This window comes from Coregonus lavaretus (assembly GCF_964263955.1).
Source record: "Coregonus lavaretus genome assembly, chromosome: 1".
Lineage (NCBI taxonomy): Eukaryota > Metazoa > Chordata > Actinopteri > Salmoniformes > Salmonidae > Coregonus > Coregonus lavaretus.
In genome coordinates, this window is record NC_139988.1 from 41,100,672 (window position 1) to 41,119,492 (window position 18,821).

The 18,821-nt window shown below is 41.3% G+C and overlaps 1 pseudogene across 1 annotated transcript in view; it reads right to left on the bottom strand.

Annotated features, from left to right (window-relative positions):
- Positions 1-18,821, bottom strand: part of LOC311132270 (inhibitory synaptic factor 2A-like) — a 47,457-nt pseudogene that overhangs the window by 20,106 nt on the left and 8,530 nt on the right. Inside the window, exons 2-3 of the transcript XR_014615194.1 lie at positions 14,368-15,553; positions 9,208-9,279 (exon numbers count right to left, since the gene is read on the bottom strand). The product of XR_014615194.1 is annotated as an inhibitory synaptic factor 2A-like (transcript). The remainder of the gene's footprint in view (positions 1-9,207; positions 9,280-14,367; positions 15,554-18,821) is intronic.

Consider the following 18,821-nt stretch of genomic DNA (forward strand, 5'->3'; position numbering starts at 1 on the left):
TGGGCAAAGACCTTGCACTGTTTACTCTTGATGTTACTGCAGAGCCAGACTAAGTAGTCAAAGGGCTCTATTCAATCCGTATCGTGGAAGTTCAGCGTTACAGCGTGATTGAAATTTAAAGGCAATGTTCCCGAATTAGCGCCGACTGCATTCATGGTAAACGCTGCAAATGTCGGCTCAATCAGAAATGACCTTTACATTTCTATTGTGCAATCTGTAACGCTTCAGCGATACAGACTGAACAGAGCCCTAAGCTCCGGAAGGACATTAGCGTGGCTGGGAACTGTATGGAGCAGAGGTTAGAAACTCTGGGCCATAATATATCTCTACGTCCACTGTTTTCTCAGGGGCCTGCTTAGACTGCTTTTCTGCGGTCAGATGCTTTTTTTGCATTTGTTTCCCCAGCCTGCTTTTCAATGGGATGTGATGTGACTACAGCAGTGGGGCATTTATGCCCTATCTATCTATCTATCTCCCATATTGGAACTGACTTGCTGTTCGGAATTAGAGGCCACATCTCTGCGGCTGCTAATCTTGGCTGAGCAGTTACTGTCCAAGTTTGAGGAATAATTGGCCCTTTGGTTCAGACTTTTTTAGTCCTGGCTCTTTTTAATTCTGCTCACTATACCCAGGCCAGCTCATTAAGTGGAAGCAAAGTATGGTGTGCCCAACAAGGTGATTATTGCTGCCCTATCAGCACTATGAGTCACCACCACAGGCCCTGGCAGAAATAGGCCTGTCATAACAAGAAATGGTCTACTCAAACCTCTACTGTATGTTCAAGTCCATTTTAGGTTGGATATCTATTTTTATTAACATAGCTAGCATTGAAGTCCCAGAAAATAAAGAAGAGTAAAAAAGGAATGGTTAAACATATGGCATACACTGTAAAATGTGATATAGATAGAATGAATGATATAAGTAAATAGTAGACACTCGTAGAAAGAATCATCATTCGCCTTGTAGACTTTAAAAATATATATTGGGTGATTGATTGGGTGTGACACTCAATCCAGTCTGTAAATAAGCAAGATGGAGTACGGGGATACTGCAGAGAAAAAACGAAGACCATTTGCAAAGTTTTTGGATATATTTACTGCCCATCGCGCTGGCAGAGACAGATAGCACTTGATAGATGGTCGTCTTGCTTACAATTGCCAAGTCCTATTCAAGGACAGTAAAAAAATGCAGAGGCACACAATTTAGGAAGGATGAGCTGAAAAACCTATTGAGCACAGATGGAATGATATTAATTTCCTTTGTATACGTTCCACAGGCCTTTTTCGAATAACAAAATGAATCATTTGCATAGACTTTTCATGGAACGGCTGTGTTTAGGTTACATTCTGGCACTCAGTGGAAAATGTATTTCTCTTTTTAGGGATTGTTAAGAGCTTTCTATTGATAACCTCAAGTTTTGAGCATAATTATCAGGCATTCTAGACCTGGCTCTACAGTATGTGAAGCTGTTGGCTCTCTACGATCAGTGCATTGATAAAGATTTTTTACATATTTTTGTCTCTATCAAAGCAGTTTTCCTTCTCTTCCCTTTATCCTTCCTGGCTGTATACTGTGTATTTTAGTCCTTGTTTGTTTCTGTACTGTAAGCTTTATGAATCTCTGTCCCTATGGTGTTTATGGTGTGAAGACATCTGCAGTGTTGGTAAACAGTATATTATATGCTTCCTTCCATGTGACCTTGTGACTTAATATCAAACACCACTTCAGGGTTTCAATTACAATCAACCTTTACTGAAGCAAAGCTATTCATAATTCATGTAACATCTTTACATATCTCCAACCAAGGTTCATGAATAAAGGAGCAAAGTGTGTTCATATGTTTAACCCCTCTTGTATTATGGGAATTACAAGTGTTTTTCAAGAAATCTTTTGTTCCTTTAGATAGTACATACACTCCATGTACCCAAAGGACATTAGGCTATACCTACACACACAGTATTACCCACGTAAAGGTCTATATCCTGTATCTGTTCCGATTTTTCCTGTTATGACATGCATTCCTGAGTTAGTGTGGAAACTGTGTTTATTTAAAGTAATCCTATAATGATATCACAATAAATGCATAGTATCACAAACAAGAAGGAGCATTCTTGTTGAATCATTGTGACACATCAACTACTGTAATCACTTTGTTAGCACACAACGCCTCATACATACACTAATTAGATTACATGGGTTGTAAATCAGGAAGACTACACTAAGCAATGTGACTCATTGCAGCATTTATGGTTGGAATTAATCATTCCTGCATGTCCGTTTCCTTACTCTGACACCATGGCTGTTACATGAGGCATTATTTACGCAAGCCACAAGAGAACAGGGCTGAATAAAATGAGGGGCTTTGACTGGATGAGAACATTGATTAGGTATTGATTAGGTTAACTCAGGTTAAGATGGAGATTAACTTCTAGTTTAGTTTATTAGGATCCTCATTAGCTACTGCACATGCAGCAGCTACTCTTCCTGGGGTCCACATGCAGTGCATTCGGATAGTATTCAGACCCCTTGACTCTTTCCACATTTTGTTACGTTATAGCCTTATTTTAAAATGTATTAAATACATTTTTTCCCTCATCAATCTACACAGAATACGCCATAATGACAGAGGAAAAACAGGTTTTCAGAAATGTTTGCAAATGTATTAAAAATAAAAACAGAAATAACTTATTTACATAAGTATTCGAACGCTTTGCTACGAGACTCGAAAAATTGAGCTCAGGTGCATCATGTTTCCATTGATCATCCTTGAGATGTTTCTACAACTTGATTGGAGACCACCTGTGGTAAATTCAATTGATTGGACATGATTTGGAAAGGCACACACCTGTCTATATAAGGTCCCACAGTTGACAGTGCATGTCACAGCAAAAACCAAGCCATGAGGTCAAAGTAATTGTCCGTAGAGCTCCGAGACAGGATTGTGTCGAGGCACAGACCTGGGGAAGGGTGCCAAAACATTTCTTCAGCATTGAAGGTCCCCAAGAACACATTGGCATCCATTGTTCTTAAATGGAAGAAGTTTGGAACCACCAAGACTCTTCGTAGAGCTGGCCACCCGGCCAAACTGAGCAATCGGGGGAGAAGGGCCTTGGTCAGGGAGGTGACCAAGAACCCGATGGTCACTCTGAAAGAGCTCCAGAGTTCCTCTGTGGATATGGGAGAACCTTCCAGAAGGATAACCCTCCCTGCAGCACTCCACCAATCACGCCTTTTCGATGGAGTGGCCAGACGGAAGCCACTCCTCAGTAAAAGGAACATGACAGCCCGCTTGGAGTTTGCCAAAAGGCACCTAAAGGACTCACATCATGAGAAACAAGATTCTCTGGTCTGATGAAACCAAGATTGAACTTTGGCCTGAATGCCAAGTGTCACATCTGGAGGAAACCTGGCACCATCCCTAAGGTGAAGCATGGTGGTGGCAGCATCATGCTGTGGGGATGTTTTTTCAGTGGCAGGAACTGGGAGACTAGTCAGGATCGAGGGAAAGATGAACAGAGCAAAGTACAGAGAGATCCTTGATGAAAACCTGCTCCCGAGCGCTCAGGACCTCAGACTGGGGCGAAGGTTCACCTTCCAACAGGAATACAACCCTAAGCACACAGCCAAGACAATGCAAGAGTGGCTTCAAGACAAGCCTCTGAATGTCCTTGAGAGGCCCAGCCAGAGCCCGGACTTGAACACGATCAAACATCTCTGGAGAGACCTGAAAATAGCTGCGCAGCGATGCTCCCTGTCCAACCTGACAGAGCTTGAGAGGATCTCCCCAAATACAGGTGTGCCAAGCTTGTAGCGTCTTACCTAAGAAGACTTGAGGCTGTAATCGCTGCCAAAGGTGCTTCAACAAAGTATTGAGTAAACGGTCTGAATACTTATGTAAATGTGATGTTTCAGATTTCTTATAAATTAGCTACAAATAAAAAAAAGATTTTTGCTTTGTCATTATCGGGTATTGTGTGTAGATTGATGAGGGGGAAAAAACAATTCAATACATTTTTTTATTAGGCTGTAACGTAACAATAAGTGGAAAAAAAGGTACAGTGCCTTGCAAAAGTATTCACCCCCCTTGGCATTTTTCCTATTTTGTTGCATTACAACCTGTAATTTAAATAGATTTTTATTTGGATTTCATGTAATGAACATACACAAAATAGTCCAAACTGGTGAAGTGAAATGAAAAAAATTACTTGCTTCAAAAAATGCAAAACAATATATAACGGAAAAGTGGTGCATGCATATGTATTCACCCCCTTTGCTATGAAGCCCCTAAATAAGATATTGCGCAACCAATTACCATCAGAAGTCACATAATTAGTTAAATAAAGTCCACCTGTGTGCAACCCAAGTGTCACATGATCTGTCACATGATCTCAGTATATATACACCTGTTCTGAAAGGCCCCAGAGTCTGCAACACCACTAAGCAAGGGGCACCACCAAGCCAGCGGCACCATGAAGACCAAGGAGCTCTCCTAACAGGTCAGGGACAAAGTTGGGGAGAAGTACAGATCAGGGTTGGATTATGAAAAAAGATCTGAAACTTTGAACATCCTACGGAGCACCATTAAATCCATTATTAAAAATTGGAAAGAATATGCCACCACAACAAACCTGCCAAGAGAGGGCCGCCCACCAAAATTCACTGACCTTGCAAGGAAGGCATTAATCAGAGAGGCAACAAAGATACCAAAGATAACCCTGAAGGAGCTGCAAAGCTCCACAGCGGAGATTGGAGTATCTGTCTATAGGACCACTTTAAGCCGTACACTCCACAGAGCTGGGCTTTACGGAAGAGTGGCCAAAAAAAGCCATTGCTTAAGAAAAAAATAAGCAAACACGTTTGGTGTTCGCCAAAAGGCATGTGGGACACTCCCCAAACAAATGAGACTAAAATTGAGCTTTTTGGCCATCAAGGAAAATGCTATGTCTGGCGCAAACCCAACACCTCTCATCACCCCGAGAACACCATCCCCACAGTGAAGCATGGTGGTGGCAGCCTCATGCTGTGAGGATGTTTTTCATCGGCAGGGACTGGGAAACTGGTTAGAATTGAAGGAATGATGGATGGCGCTAAATCCAGGGAAATTCTTGAGGGAAACCTGTTTCAGTCTTCCAGAGATTTGAGACTGTGACGGAGGTTCACCTTTCAGCAGGACAATGACCCTAAGCATACTGTTAAACCAACACATGCGTGGTTTAAGGGGAAACATTTAAATGTCTTGGAATGGCCTAGTCAAAGCCCAGACCTCAATCCAATTGACAATCTGTGGTATGACTTAAAGATTGCTGTACACCTTCGGAACCCATCCAACTTGAAGGAGCTGGAGCAGTTTTGCCTTGAAGAATGGGCAAAAATCCCAGTGGCTAGATGTGCCAAGCTTATAGAGACATACCCCAAGAGACTTGCAGCTGTAATTGCTGCAAAAGGTGGCTCTACAAAGTATTGACTTTGGGGGGGTGAATAGTTATGTACGCTCAAGTTTTCTTTTTTTTTTTTTGTGTCTTATTTCATGTTGTGTAAATCAAATGATACAAACCCCCCAAAAATCAATTTTAATTCCAGGTTGTAAGGCAACAAAATAGGAAAAATGCCAAGTGGGGTGAATACTTTCGCAAGCCACTGTATGTATGTCTGTTTGAAGTGTATACAAATTGATTATACCATTGCTTTTCAACACACAAATCTTTCTGAAAAAGACTAGAAGAGAAGTAGTTAATTTCTTCTCAACACTCAAACATGAAAGACTATCATGCATGTTGTTGTTGTTAGTTCTGTGTGCACAGTTAAGCGCAAGGCATGCTGCTTTATTTTTTAGCCAGCTGTAGAATTCTAGGTCTTTCTTTGCTACACCTGACCATATTACCAGACAGTGATCAAGATAGGACAAGATCAGAGCCTGAACAACTAGTACAGTTGATCTTTGTGTCAAAAACGCAGAATATATTTTTTATAACAGACATACAGTGTACCTCTCCCCATCTTCACAACAACTTTGTCAATATGACTTGACCATGATAACGGACTATCCAATGTTACTCCTTGGAGTTTCAGCTTCTTCAACTTGTTCAATAGTCACACTCTTTATACACAACTTTGAACCAAATACAATGCTTTTGGTTTTAGATGTATTTAAGACCTGTTTATTGTTAATTACCCATATGACACTGACTGTAACTCCTTGCTAAGAGTCTCGGTGAGCTCACTGGCTGTAGGTGCTGATGTGTAGAGTGTGCAGACATCAGCATACATAGTCATTTTAGTTTCTTGTAAGACAAGTGGCAAATCATTTGTAAAAAAAAAAAAGAAGTGTAATGGCCCAAGGTAACTGCCCTGAGGGATACTGTACTGTACATATCTGATGTTAGAGAACCTTCCATTGAAGAATAAACTCTAAGTTCTATTGGATAAGTAACTCTCCAACCATGTGATGACAGGTGATGTAAAGCCATAACAATTGAGTTTTCTCAATAACAAATTATGATCAATAACATCAAAGGCTGCACTGAAATCTAACAATACAGCTCCAACTATCACTATTGTTCATTTATTTTAGCCAGTCAGCACAAGTTGAGTGTGCTTCCCTATATGCATGCTGAAAGTCAGTAGTTAACCTGTTCTTTGAAAAATAGCATTGCATTTGTTCTCCATCAGTTTAGTGAGAACACACAGCAAACTGATTGGTGGGCTGTTAGAGCCAGCAAAGGGGGCTTTACTATTTTTAGGCAGTGGAATTACTTTAGCTTCCTTTCACGCCTGTGGACACACACACACTCCTTTAGTTTAAAGACATGGCAAATAGGGGTGGCAATACAGTCTGCTACCATTCTCAAATAGTTTCCCATCTAGGTAGTCTATACCTGGTAGCTGATCATTATTGATGTATAGCAATCATTTTTCCACCTCTTCCACACAAAATTCAAAACAGCAATCTTTCTCTTTAAATATTAGAGCTTCAATACACAAATATGATGGTTCACTGTTAAATGTTGTCATTTCACTTCTCAGTTTGTCCACTTTATCAGTGAAACAGTCATTGAAATGATTGGCTATATCAAAAGGTTTTGTTATAAATGACCCATGAACTTCAATGAATAATGGAGATTAATTGGGTTTTCTGCCCGAATTATCATTTAAGGTGCTCTAATGTCTTTTGCCATTGTTTTTATGTCATTTATCTTGTTTTTGGAATATATATATATTTTTTTGTTAAATTTAGTTACAACATTTCTCAATTGACAGTATGTCAACCAATCAGCTGAGCAGCCTGACTTGTTTGGCACCTTTTTTGCATAATTTATTTTAACCATACTATTTTTTTTATACACATCAGACCAGCATAAATGTGTTACATCTTCAACAAAGGAGTCCTGATAAAACATTTTGTATGATCTCCTATAAATAACCTTATGTACGTTGGCTTTCCTTGTTATTGCCACAATGTTATGGTCACTACAGCCAATGGGAACTGATATTGCTTTGGAACTAAACTCTGTCCCCTGTAGCTCAGTTGGTAGAGCATGGCGCTTGCAACGCCAGGGTTGTGGGTTCATTTCCCACGGGGGCCAGTATGAAAATGTATGCACTCACTAACTGTAAGTCGCTCTGGATAAGAGCGTCTGCTAAATGACTAAAGATGTTTTTTAAAATGCAGCATTAGTAAATATATTATCAATATAAGTGGATGTCACAGATCCATCACTATTGGTATTCACTCTAGTTGGTTGAGTGATAACCTGGGTCATGTTACAGGCATTAGTCACGATAAGAAGCTTCCTCTTGATAGGACAACTAGAGGATAACCAGTCAATGTTCAGGTCACTCTGTTAGCATTAGAGACCTTATCTAACATCTAATATCAACTCTAGTAATTGGAGACTAGAGTGAGGCTGTTGGTCAAATTATTTAAATGTTCCCTTAGCCAAAGTAAAAAAAATCATGCTGTTTTGTCATTGGATAAAGTGGATGTACTTAAGCATGAGTTGTTCACTAAGATGACGATAATGAGTGCAATTTCTTTTTTGAATTGGTTCACTTTTTTTAGATCTCTGCTACAGCAGTGCTTGTATTGGTGTTTATTTGCAACTCAGTGACCTCATAAAACCTGCTATCTGATGTTTTCCCCTGCCTGTAAGGCTGGAACAGGCCGTGCAGCTGAAGAAGCAGAACATTGAATGGAAGGTGTTTGCTGGCACACTAGGGTACAAGAACAACTAAAATCTTGATGGTGCCGAACTTTGGAGGCTCAGTACTCATGTTTTTACCATGATTCAGATGGTATGCTTCTGTATATTCTGTAATATGTATATTGTTTAAATTGGAGTCGATCTCTGAGATGGACATTTTTATTCTTGTCTCTGAATGCAAAGCTACAGTGATGGAATAAGACTATTGGGAAAAATTGAGTCACAGTGTGAATGTATTTGCAACCTGCCTGAGGATCATTTATATCTCTCAGACGAGTGGAGAAGTCAGAACATGTACAAGTGTTTACCCAAGTGGGACGAGTGGGTGGCGGGTGTTTATCAAAATTCACTTGTAAGTCATCTATAGTTTTATTTATTTTATTACCTTCAACAATGACAATGTTATATCTGCACAACCTGTGTCTAGAAATTCAACTCAATTTGCTGCTTCCAATTCGGCTTATGTGTTAATTCCTTTCTACAATGACTACATTCTCTATTTAAATGCTCACCAGATTCTGAAATAAGAGTTGAGGACGTCTATACATAATTGTAATAGGATATAAATAGTTTATTTTCATCACTGATCTGACCCAGATAGGAGTGTTCTCTTCTCCTTCAGTGAACTTATCATTGATCTCAGTCACACCATTTCCTAGTATCTATTTCCACCTCAGATTCAGGTGGATGATGCTCAATAAATTGATCTCACTCTGACAGAAGTATTCTATCAATTGTCATTATTGTATCACAATCGAGCTATGCCCATTAATACTTCATTAAAACCATGCAGTGAGATGAATGATATCCTCTGAGTTCAGTAAAGTATTCTATTCTACTCCTTACCAGAAAACACATTACACTCAATTGACTCTTAGCACTTGGTTTGCCACATTACAGTATATCACCTCACACATATAAGCATCTCTCATGCCATCAATATGTTGTGCCATAGCAGGTGTAAGTTACCTTTAAAGCTGTAAACAAGACATGTTAAAGTACTCACCTATAAATGATGCAGGCACTGTTTCGACATGTGTCACAGTTGGCTGTGTCCTGTCCCGTTCGGTAGGAAAGCCTGGGGAGAGGGGAAATAATGGATGATTTTCATGGCATTTCGTTATGTATTTATTTCATTTTCATGTATCTATTTTTCAAACATGGATTTGTGTTAATAATGCTACAGTCTTCTGTGAGATTGGGTTGGTCAGGTAATAGACATGCTCACTTGATGTAATATGCTCATCTCTGTCCTTATGACACAGTATACAAATGGTGTTCATAATATATTTTTCTCCAGACTTTCTAACATAACTAATGCATTATTAACCATGTTTATGAATACTAAAGGAAAATCAATATACTTGATCTCTCTGTGCTCCATCCAACTGAATGTGTTCAGAAAATAATTAGATTTATGGAGGCAAAAGACAATCAACATGACAAATGATGTCTGTGTACTTTATGGCATTCCAAAGAGCCCTAATTCCCAGTGTCCGCCCTGTATTGTCTTGTCATTACTTAGATTGCTATGCTTCCTCCTTCTTCGGCACAACTGTATGTACATTCTGCTCCTGAGGCATCTCAGAGGCACACTTAAGCAGACATAAGTGTGACCTGAACATGCATGGAGATTTGATGGCATCTATATAAATCTCTCCAGGACTCTCCTAGTGTCAACAGTCCCGTCCATCATGTCACGTACGTTGGTGGCAGCGTTGGGATTTCTCATTTATTTTGTTCAGAGGGTGTGTAGGGAGCAGTGGAGGATGGTGGGAGGAGCTATAGGAGGACAGGCTCATTGTGATGGCTGGAATGGAATGAAAGGAACGGAGTCAAACGTGGTTTCCATATGTTTGATGTTTTTGAAACCGTTCCATTTATTCCATTCCAACCATTACAATGAGCCTGTCCTCCTATAGCTCCTCCCACCAGCCTCCACTGGTAGGGAGTGGTCAACTGGAAAGCAGAAGGGGCATCCGGGTCCACTAGGACATGTAATTCCTTATTGTCACTGGGGGATGATGGATGAGAACTAGAGGGGTTGGACTCTGCTGCTCACCATGTCATAAGGATGACCTTATCTGTCTTGGATGGATCGAAATTGCTGATGGGAATGCAAGGTCACCAAGTTCATCTGCCCATGTCACCTTAGAGGTGGTTGCTCTTGAATGTGGAGTTGAGGGCCTGAGTACACAATAACTCTTCGAGTCACACAAACAGAAGGGAGGTTTTTGTTGAGATATTGAGTGGTACCATCATAATCAAGGTCATCACATTTCTAGCACGACCTTGTCTACTGTAACACACCATCTAAACTACAATTGTATTTACTGAACTGTATTTTCAGTTAATCTAGCAATGTACCAAGGTTGTGTTAGGCCAGATGACTTTATGTGCGGACATTGTGTCGGAAAGTAATTCTCTAAGCTCTGACACTATAAGTCATCTCTAAGCTCTGTCACTGTTTGCTGGCACAGGCTCACTCCGGTGTTATTTGCTGGTCCTCATTGTGCAAATAAGATATCCTCACCGTCCCTATAGTGCTGACTTCCACATCACTGTGTGCTCTAAAAGCAGAGCTTTCACCTGAGAAATCCACCCACATACTGTAATGCCTTTATCCCGGTGAGAATATGACGGGCTTTCAGACACTGTTCTGTTCCACCAGGAATCTGGGACCATCACTTTGAAGACAGACAGCTTTAGAGTGGCTTGGCAGGGAGAGAGAAGGTGGGGAGGGAGCTGAGATGCTGGGGCCTTGTGGTGACTAGCGGGCTGTAATAATAGTGGTGAAACATACTAAAGGGGCCATATGAGCCCCACACTTCAGAGGAGATGAAAGCCAGTGCTTTATGATGCACTGATGATTGGTCCTTTTAAACTAGGCTTCAAGGAGCGACATCAGGGGTGCTGTGTTCTTCAGTGGCTGTGGCGAAGGCTTAATGCAATTTGCTTTGTGCCACTCTGGACTTTAGTGATGGAGCAGAGCAGACAGCCTTGTGCATTCAGTCTAATGCTGAAGACGTTTGGCCTTTTGGAGTTGGCACATAAACTTTATGCACTTGTTAGTACCTCTGTACAACTGAGCAAATATACTTAATGATATCTACAGTACAATCAGAGAACACTTACTTCCTTGCTATTGGAATGAGATGACACAGATAGCCTTGATGTATGTATTCACAAACTTAATTTAGCTTACACATACTGTTAGACCACAGCAGTTTGAAGGGCTGCAGGACTACCTAGAACATCAAATCTCAGTGATGACTGAACCACACAGACAAAATGTATGTGCCGCCTTGAGTATGTCAGTTACATCAATTCCATATGTGACTGGTTACAGGATCCTAGGCTTATTGTAATTTTTTGACAAACTGTTCTTTACAGTTTATAAAACCAGGGTCCAACGTTGACTTTTTTTCTCAGTTGGCAAAAAATCTACTGACCCGAACAGAATTTCTACTGGCTCGGACATAGTGTAGTTTTAAAATGCATTGGGGTCATGCAGGGCCCATTACTCTATTCTTTAGAATTGCATTGTATTAATTGCATTCATTTTTGTTTCTAAAGTACAGTAGTGTATGTCATTTAGAGATTTCTTTTAAATCACAAAATAGGACGCTGACCCTTTAAGACAAACGTTCCAAAAGAGATATCGACCTGGCTACAGTAGGCTAGCCAAGACGAATGCTAGGTATCTTTCTTTTTGCAGACTATCAACAGTAGCCAGCATATTGCTAGTATGTTCACTATTGAAGGTTTACTTTTTAAAATAACTTTCCCTAAAATAAATATACTCTTCGAGTAGATTGATGGGTGCTTCTTTTTGCTCTGGACAGCTTGCGTCTGCTGTGTGAAGGCATCAACTCAGTGCAGCTCGAGCCCTCGAGAAGTTGTGACTTGCGGGATCGTGGTGGTGCTTGAATGAATGGGCAATCATATAGCTCAAAAACAAACAGCATAACTTTTGCGTGTGTAGTCTTTAATGATTTTCAATGGTAGACTGCAACAGAGGAGGTAAATGTTGAACTGGAACGCGAAAATGCGCTGAATAGTTACTGGCCCAACGAGATCCAATTGCCCGACATGTTTTTGCTGGCTCCAGGCCATCGGACCATCGTTAATGTCGGAACCTGAAAAGTACAAAATGGTATATCATACAATGCAATTTGAGAAAGTAATGGGAAAGCAATGCTGCTTTTAAAGTTGATACACTTGGATACCCACTTTTGAGAAAAAAACCTTTAAAATTTTGCTGCGATTTCCACACTTGCTAGAGAGCTCTTCTTTGTTTACAGACATAATAATTTCACTTATAATTCACTGTATCACAATTCCAGTGAATCAGAAGTTTACATACACTAAGTTGACTGTGCCTTTAAACAGCTTGGAAAATCCATAAAATGATGTCATGGCTTTAGAAGCTTCTGATAGGCTAATTGACATCATTTGAGTCATTTGGAGGTGTACCTGTAGATGTATTTCAAGGCTTACCTTCAAACTCAGTGCCTCTTTGCTTGACATCATGGGAAAATCAAAAGAAATCAGCCAAGACCTCAGAAAACAAATTGTAAACCTCTACAAGTCTGGTTCATCCTTGGGAGCAATTTCCAAACACCTGAAGGTACCACGTTCATCTGTACAAACAATAGTATGCAAGTATAAACACCATGGGACCACGCAGCCGTCATACCACTCAGGAAGGAGACGCGTTCTGTCTCCGAGAGATGAACGTACTTTGGTGCAAATTAATCCCAGAACAACAGCAAAGGACCTTGTGAAGATGCTGGTGGAAACAGGTACAAAAGTATCTATATCCACAGTAAAGCAAGTGCTATATCGACATAACCTGAAAGGCCGCTCAGTAAGGAAGAAGCCACTGCTCCAAAACTGCCATAAAAAAGCCAGACTACGGTTTGCAACTGCACATTGGGACAAAGATCGAAAGTTTTGGAGAAATGTCCTCTGGTCTGATGAAACAAAAATAGAACTGTTTGGCCATAATGACCATCGTTATGTTTGAAGGAAAAAGGGGGGTGGCTTGCAAGCCGAAGAACACCATCCCAACCGTGAAGCACAGGGGTGGAAGCATCATGCTGTGGGGGTGCTTTGCTGCAGGAGGGACTGGTGCACTTCACAAAATAGATGGCATCATGAGGAAGGAAAATTCTGTGGATATATTGAAGCAACATCTCAAGACATCAGTCAGGAAGTTAAAGCTTGGTCGCAAATGGGTCTTCCAAATGGACAATGACCCCAAACATACTTCCAAAGTTGTGGCAAAATGGCTTAAGGACAACGAAGTCAAGGTATTGGAGTGGCCATCACAAAGCCCTGACCTCAATCCTATAGAAAATGTGTGGGCAGAACTGAAAAAGCGTGTGCGAGCAAGGAGGCCTACAAACCTGACTCTGTTACGCCAGCTCTGTCAGGAGGAATGGGCCAAAATTCACCCAACTTATTGTGGGAAGCTTGTGGAAGGCTACCCGAAACGTTTGACCCAAGTTCAACAATTTAAAGGCAATGCTACCAAATACTAATTGAGTGTATGTAAACTTCTGACCCACTGGGAATGTGATGAAAGAAATAAAAGCTGAAAGAAATAATTCTCTCTACTATTATTCTGACATTTCACATTCTTAAAATAGAGTGGTGATCCTAACTGACTTAAGACAGGACATTTTTACTAGGATTAAATGTCAGGAATTGTGAAATACTGAGTTTAAATGTATTTGGCTAAGGTGTATGTAAACTTCCGACTTCAACTGTATAAACTGACCAGGGAAGCCCCCATTCTGTTATAGACAGAAGCCTGTGACATGTCAGACCAATCAGGACTCATCTCTTGGCATGTTTAGCCCCTCCATTATCTCAGCCAATCATGGCTAACCAGGAAGGATCCTGTCTTTCACCCTATATAGCTCAGTGCTTTCGGCTTGGCTAAACTAGGCTCGTAATGTAACATTCTATCGATATTTACAGATTACAACGAGTTTGTAATCAAGGCACATGAAAATGTTCAAAAATGCAATTCTGCAAAAAATATATATATATTATTTGTTAAACGACCCTCCTGTGAAGTAAGAAGTAGCGTCAAACTCCCACCTTGAGGAATTTAGACACATTTGATGCACGGTGGACATAAATGAGTTCAACTCACCCTTCTCTCTGAGCCTCGCCCTTCTCCAGCTCTTGGATGACCCCCAGTAAGACTTTGATGGTCTCCTGACTGGAGCTGATGAGGTTTTCCATGGCCTGGAGCTTTCCTTTAATATCACCATTCCCAGGTAAGGGCACTATCTGCTGGCAGGCACCCTGCCGTCCTGGGGGGCAAGCCTGGTCCTCCAGGCCCGGCTGTGGTTTCCTTGGGGCTGGTAAAGTCCCTGATCGGTACTGATGTGCCTTTACCTTGGCCACAGAGCAGCCACCACTGTGGGGGAGGGGCAGTGTCTGAGATTGTGGTCGATTGGTTTGCATGGACTTCTTGCGTTTGTAGTGCACCGACGGACTCCCTAGGCCTAGACTCTCCACTTGCGTCAGGGAGTTCCAGGCAACAGGACTTGTGACCTTTGACCTTGTGTCCTGTAAGGGTTCCTCGCAGTTTGCCAGCTGGCGTTTGGCGGAATGGTTGGCACCCGTCGCATCCACTTTGGATAATCCTTTGTGTTTGGTCCTTGCGCCACATGCCTGGTTCTCCGGCTCTCCCCTGGAGGTTGGGTCATTTGCAAAGCACTCTGTGTCCTTTGTGAGGAGAGAGGGGTCCATGCGCGCATGTCCGTCTACACAGTTGGCACCGGATAACAGATCCTTTGTGCCATTGCTGTCGTCCCTGTGGTGAAGCAGTGCCTTCGTCTGCCGCACATGCTTCCCTGCACCCTGAGAGGACGAGCACTCCTCTAAACTCACTGCCTCCTCCTGACCTTTCAAGTCACTCAAAAATCCATTGTTTTGACCCTTGTAGTCCTCCACCAAGGCCGTGTGTTTGATAGTGTGTCCTTTCTTTCGCTCGAAGGGGAAAGTCTGGTAGTGTTTCGTAAGGTCTGGTGATGTCTGGACACCCGTGCTCTTAGTCACATTGGGGATGGAGCGCCGTGCAGGCATCGCCATGTACTTCCTGTATGCCACTTTACAGGAAATTGACCTGGCTCCTCGCCCCCCTGCCCGCTGCTCGTTCTGGGCGTCACAGATGTCCTTGAAGCGGACTTGTAAGGCTTTGTTCCTCTTCTTCACCTGCTGTTTGCCATCAGGACCATATTGCGCCTCCAAGCTATGTGACGGGCCTGTCTCTGAATCTGACTCTGAGTTGGAGAGCATGACCCTGCTGCTCTCCTTGCTCACCATGGTTTCTGGGAGAAGGGAGAGAAATATACAGTGTATGTCATATTATGCTGGGGTGGAATCACAGTACATATACTTTAGGAAGGCAGCAGATAGTTTTTATTTCATTTGTTCTGTCATTGAGCAACTAACATCTAGACTGTCAGGGCCCGGTTGCAAAAAACATCTTAAGTGTTTCCCTTAAGGGTTTACCTTAAGGAATAATTGTCCCTTATCTAAGAGAATTGTTTAAGGGTGTTGCATAGAGCCCCTCAAATTTCCCTTAGGTAAGAGCATACTTAAGGGGTTTTACTGTAGTTTGAAGGCATGTACGGCTGAAAGAGTAGCTGGTTACCATGGAGACGGCCTGATTCACTGACTAAATGTTTCATCAAAGAGATCACATTTATTTTGTGAGATAGAAAAATAGAACTTCTACAATGAAGACAGGATAACCAAATTGCTTCAGAAGATAATAAACCACATTTATTGTAATTACTTTTTTCTCAACTTGTTTCTATTACTTTCTAGCACGTCAAGCTAGCTTATAGAGTAGAGAGCTAACTAGCCAGCTAGCTTCGTAGCCATGGATTGTGCACCTTCCATTGTTTAGGTAAGTAGCTAGCTGGTTAATGCTTCCCTTTTGTAACCAGGGCAGATGAAAGCATCAGTCACCTCCACAAATGACGTTTACATTGAAATCCATACTAAATTAAACAGTTAAGGGACATCATGGGGTTCCTTAACTTTTTCATTTAATTTAAGGGGGGAATTCACCTTTAAATATTTTGTGCAACTGACTTAAAGTGAAGGTAACTTTAATGGAAAAGACAACTTAAGCTGTTTCATGCAACCGGGCCCAGAGCTTTATTTATACAAGATCACGATTGATGTCACAGATGACACACACACAGACACACCTTCTTTTATGTTATTTTTCTTATTCCAAATAAAGATTTCTATAGGTATTCTATATGCAGAGCTGTCATATTAAGGGTCTGTATTGTATTGAATAATGTTTTTGTCATTGGAATAATGTACGAGATTTTTAAGAGATTTGATTACCAACGGACAAACATGGAATGCAGTTTTAGGGAATGAAATGGTGATAAAAGGACACATCAGAGCTGAGCTAGTTCATCATCTTTATACGATGACACACTATGTGATAAATAAACCTAAATACATCGTTTGTTACTACACAAAGGCAGACCCTTCATGGCATAGTCACTTCTCTGAAAGCAATCACGTTCAATCATTTGAGACGTAGTCAATCCATCAATATGCTTGTTGGGTTTTTTTCATCCCAAACTCCTGATAAGTCCAAAACCCAAAGCACTGCACCACACAATTTTCTGATAATGAAACAGATTGTAATGAGGTTATGAAGTTATGTAGAAAAATCATATGTAAGTCATTCATATTTCGAAGAGCCTGTATTAGCCTAAGCATTGCCTTCTGACCATGTGGGCGATTTATCAGCACTGATTCTACCACAGTAGCCTTAATGTTACCTGAATAAAATAAGGAAGAAAGGATGCCCCATTACCACCCTTTTTAAAGAGAGTCTGTCAGTATTTCAGTCAGAGAGGTCCTCTCACTCACACAATATTCAGATAGCATTTGACAAGGGTTGATAAAAGGGCCAACTGAATGCATTGGGAATCCTGCCAGATGTTTCACCTTGTGGCCTAGACATTATTACCTTTTTTGTATCTCATACTACAGATGGAAGGGAAGCCTTTTTCTATTCAGTTCATGTCTACAGTATGTTGAAAGTAGAGACTTACAGTTGAAGTCGGAAGTTTACATTCACTTAGGTTGGAGTCATTAAAACTCGTATTTCAAGCACTCCACAAATGTATTGTTAACAAACTATAGTTTTGGCAAGTCAGTTAGGACATCTACTTTGTGCATGACACAAGTCATTTTTCCAACAATTGTTTACAGACAGATTATTTCACTTATAATTCACTGTATCACAATTCCAGTGGGTCAGAAGTTTACATACACTAAGTTGACTGTGCCTTTAAACAGCTTGGAAAATTCCAGAAAATGATGTCATGGCTTTAAAAGGTTCTGATAGGCTAATTGACATAATTTGAGTCAATTGGAGGTGTACCTGTGGATGTATTTCAAGGCCTACCTTCAAACTCAGTGCTTCTTTGCTTGACATCATGGGAAAATAAAAATAAATCAGCCAAGACCTCATAAAAAAAAATTGTAGACCTCCACAAGTCTGGTTCATCCTTGGGAGCAATTTCCAAACGCCTGAAGGTACCACGTTCATCTCTACAAACAATAGTGCGCAAGTATAAACACCATTGGACCACGCAGCTGTCATACCGCTCAGGAAGGAGACGCGTTCTGTCTCCTAGAGATTAACGTACTTTGGTGCGGAAAGTGCAAATCAATCCCAGAACAACAGCAAAGGACCTTGTGAAGATGCTGGAGTAAACAGATACAAAAGTATCTATATCCACAGTAAAACGAGTCCTATATCGACATAACCTGAAAGGACGCTCAGCAAGGAAGAAGCCACTGCTCCAAAACCGCCATAAAAAAGCCAGACTACGGTTTACAGCTGCACATGGGGACAAAGATCATACTTTTTGGAGAAATGTCCTCTGGTCTGATGAAACAAAAATAGAACTGTTTGGACATAATGACCATCGTTATGTTTGGAGGAAAAAGGGGGTTGCTTGCAAGCCGAAGAACACCATCCCAACCGTGAAGCACGGGAGTGGAAGCATCATGCTGTGGGGGTGCTTTGCTGCAGGAGGGACTGGTGCACTTCGCAAAATAGATGGCATCATGAGGAAGGAAAATTCTGTGGATATATTGAAGCAACATCTCAAGACATCAGTCAGGAAGTTAAAGCTTGGTCGCAAATGGGTCTTTCAAATGGACAATGACCCCAAGCATACTTAGGCCCCGTGTAGCTCAGTTGGTAGAGCATGGCACTTGCAACGCCAGGGTTGTGGGTTCGATTCCCACGGGGGGCCAGTATGAAAAAATGTATGCACTCACTAACTGTAAGTCGCTCTGGATAAGAGCGTCTGCTAAATGACTTAAATGTAAATATACTTCCAAAGTTGTGGCAAAATGGCTTAAGGACATTGTATTGGAGTGGCCATCACAAAGCCCTGACCTCAATCCTATAGAACATTTGTGGACAGAACTGAAAAAGCGTGTGCGAGCAAGGAGGCCTACAAATCTGACTCAGTTACACCAGCTCTGTCAGGAGGAATGGGCCAAAATTCACCCAACTTATTGTGGGAAGCTTGTGGAAGGCTA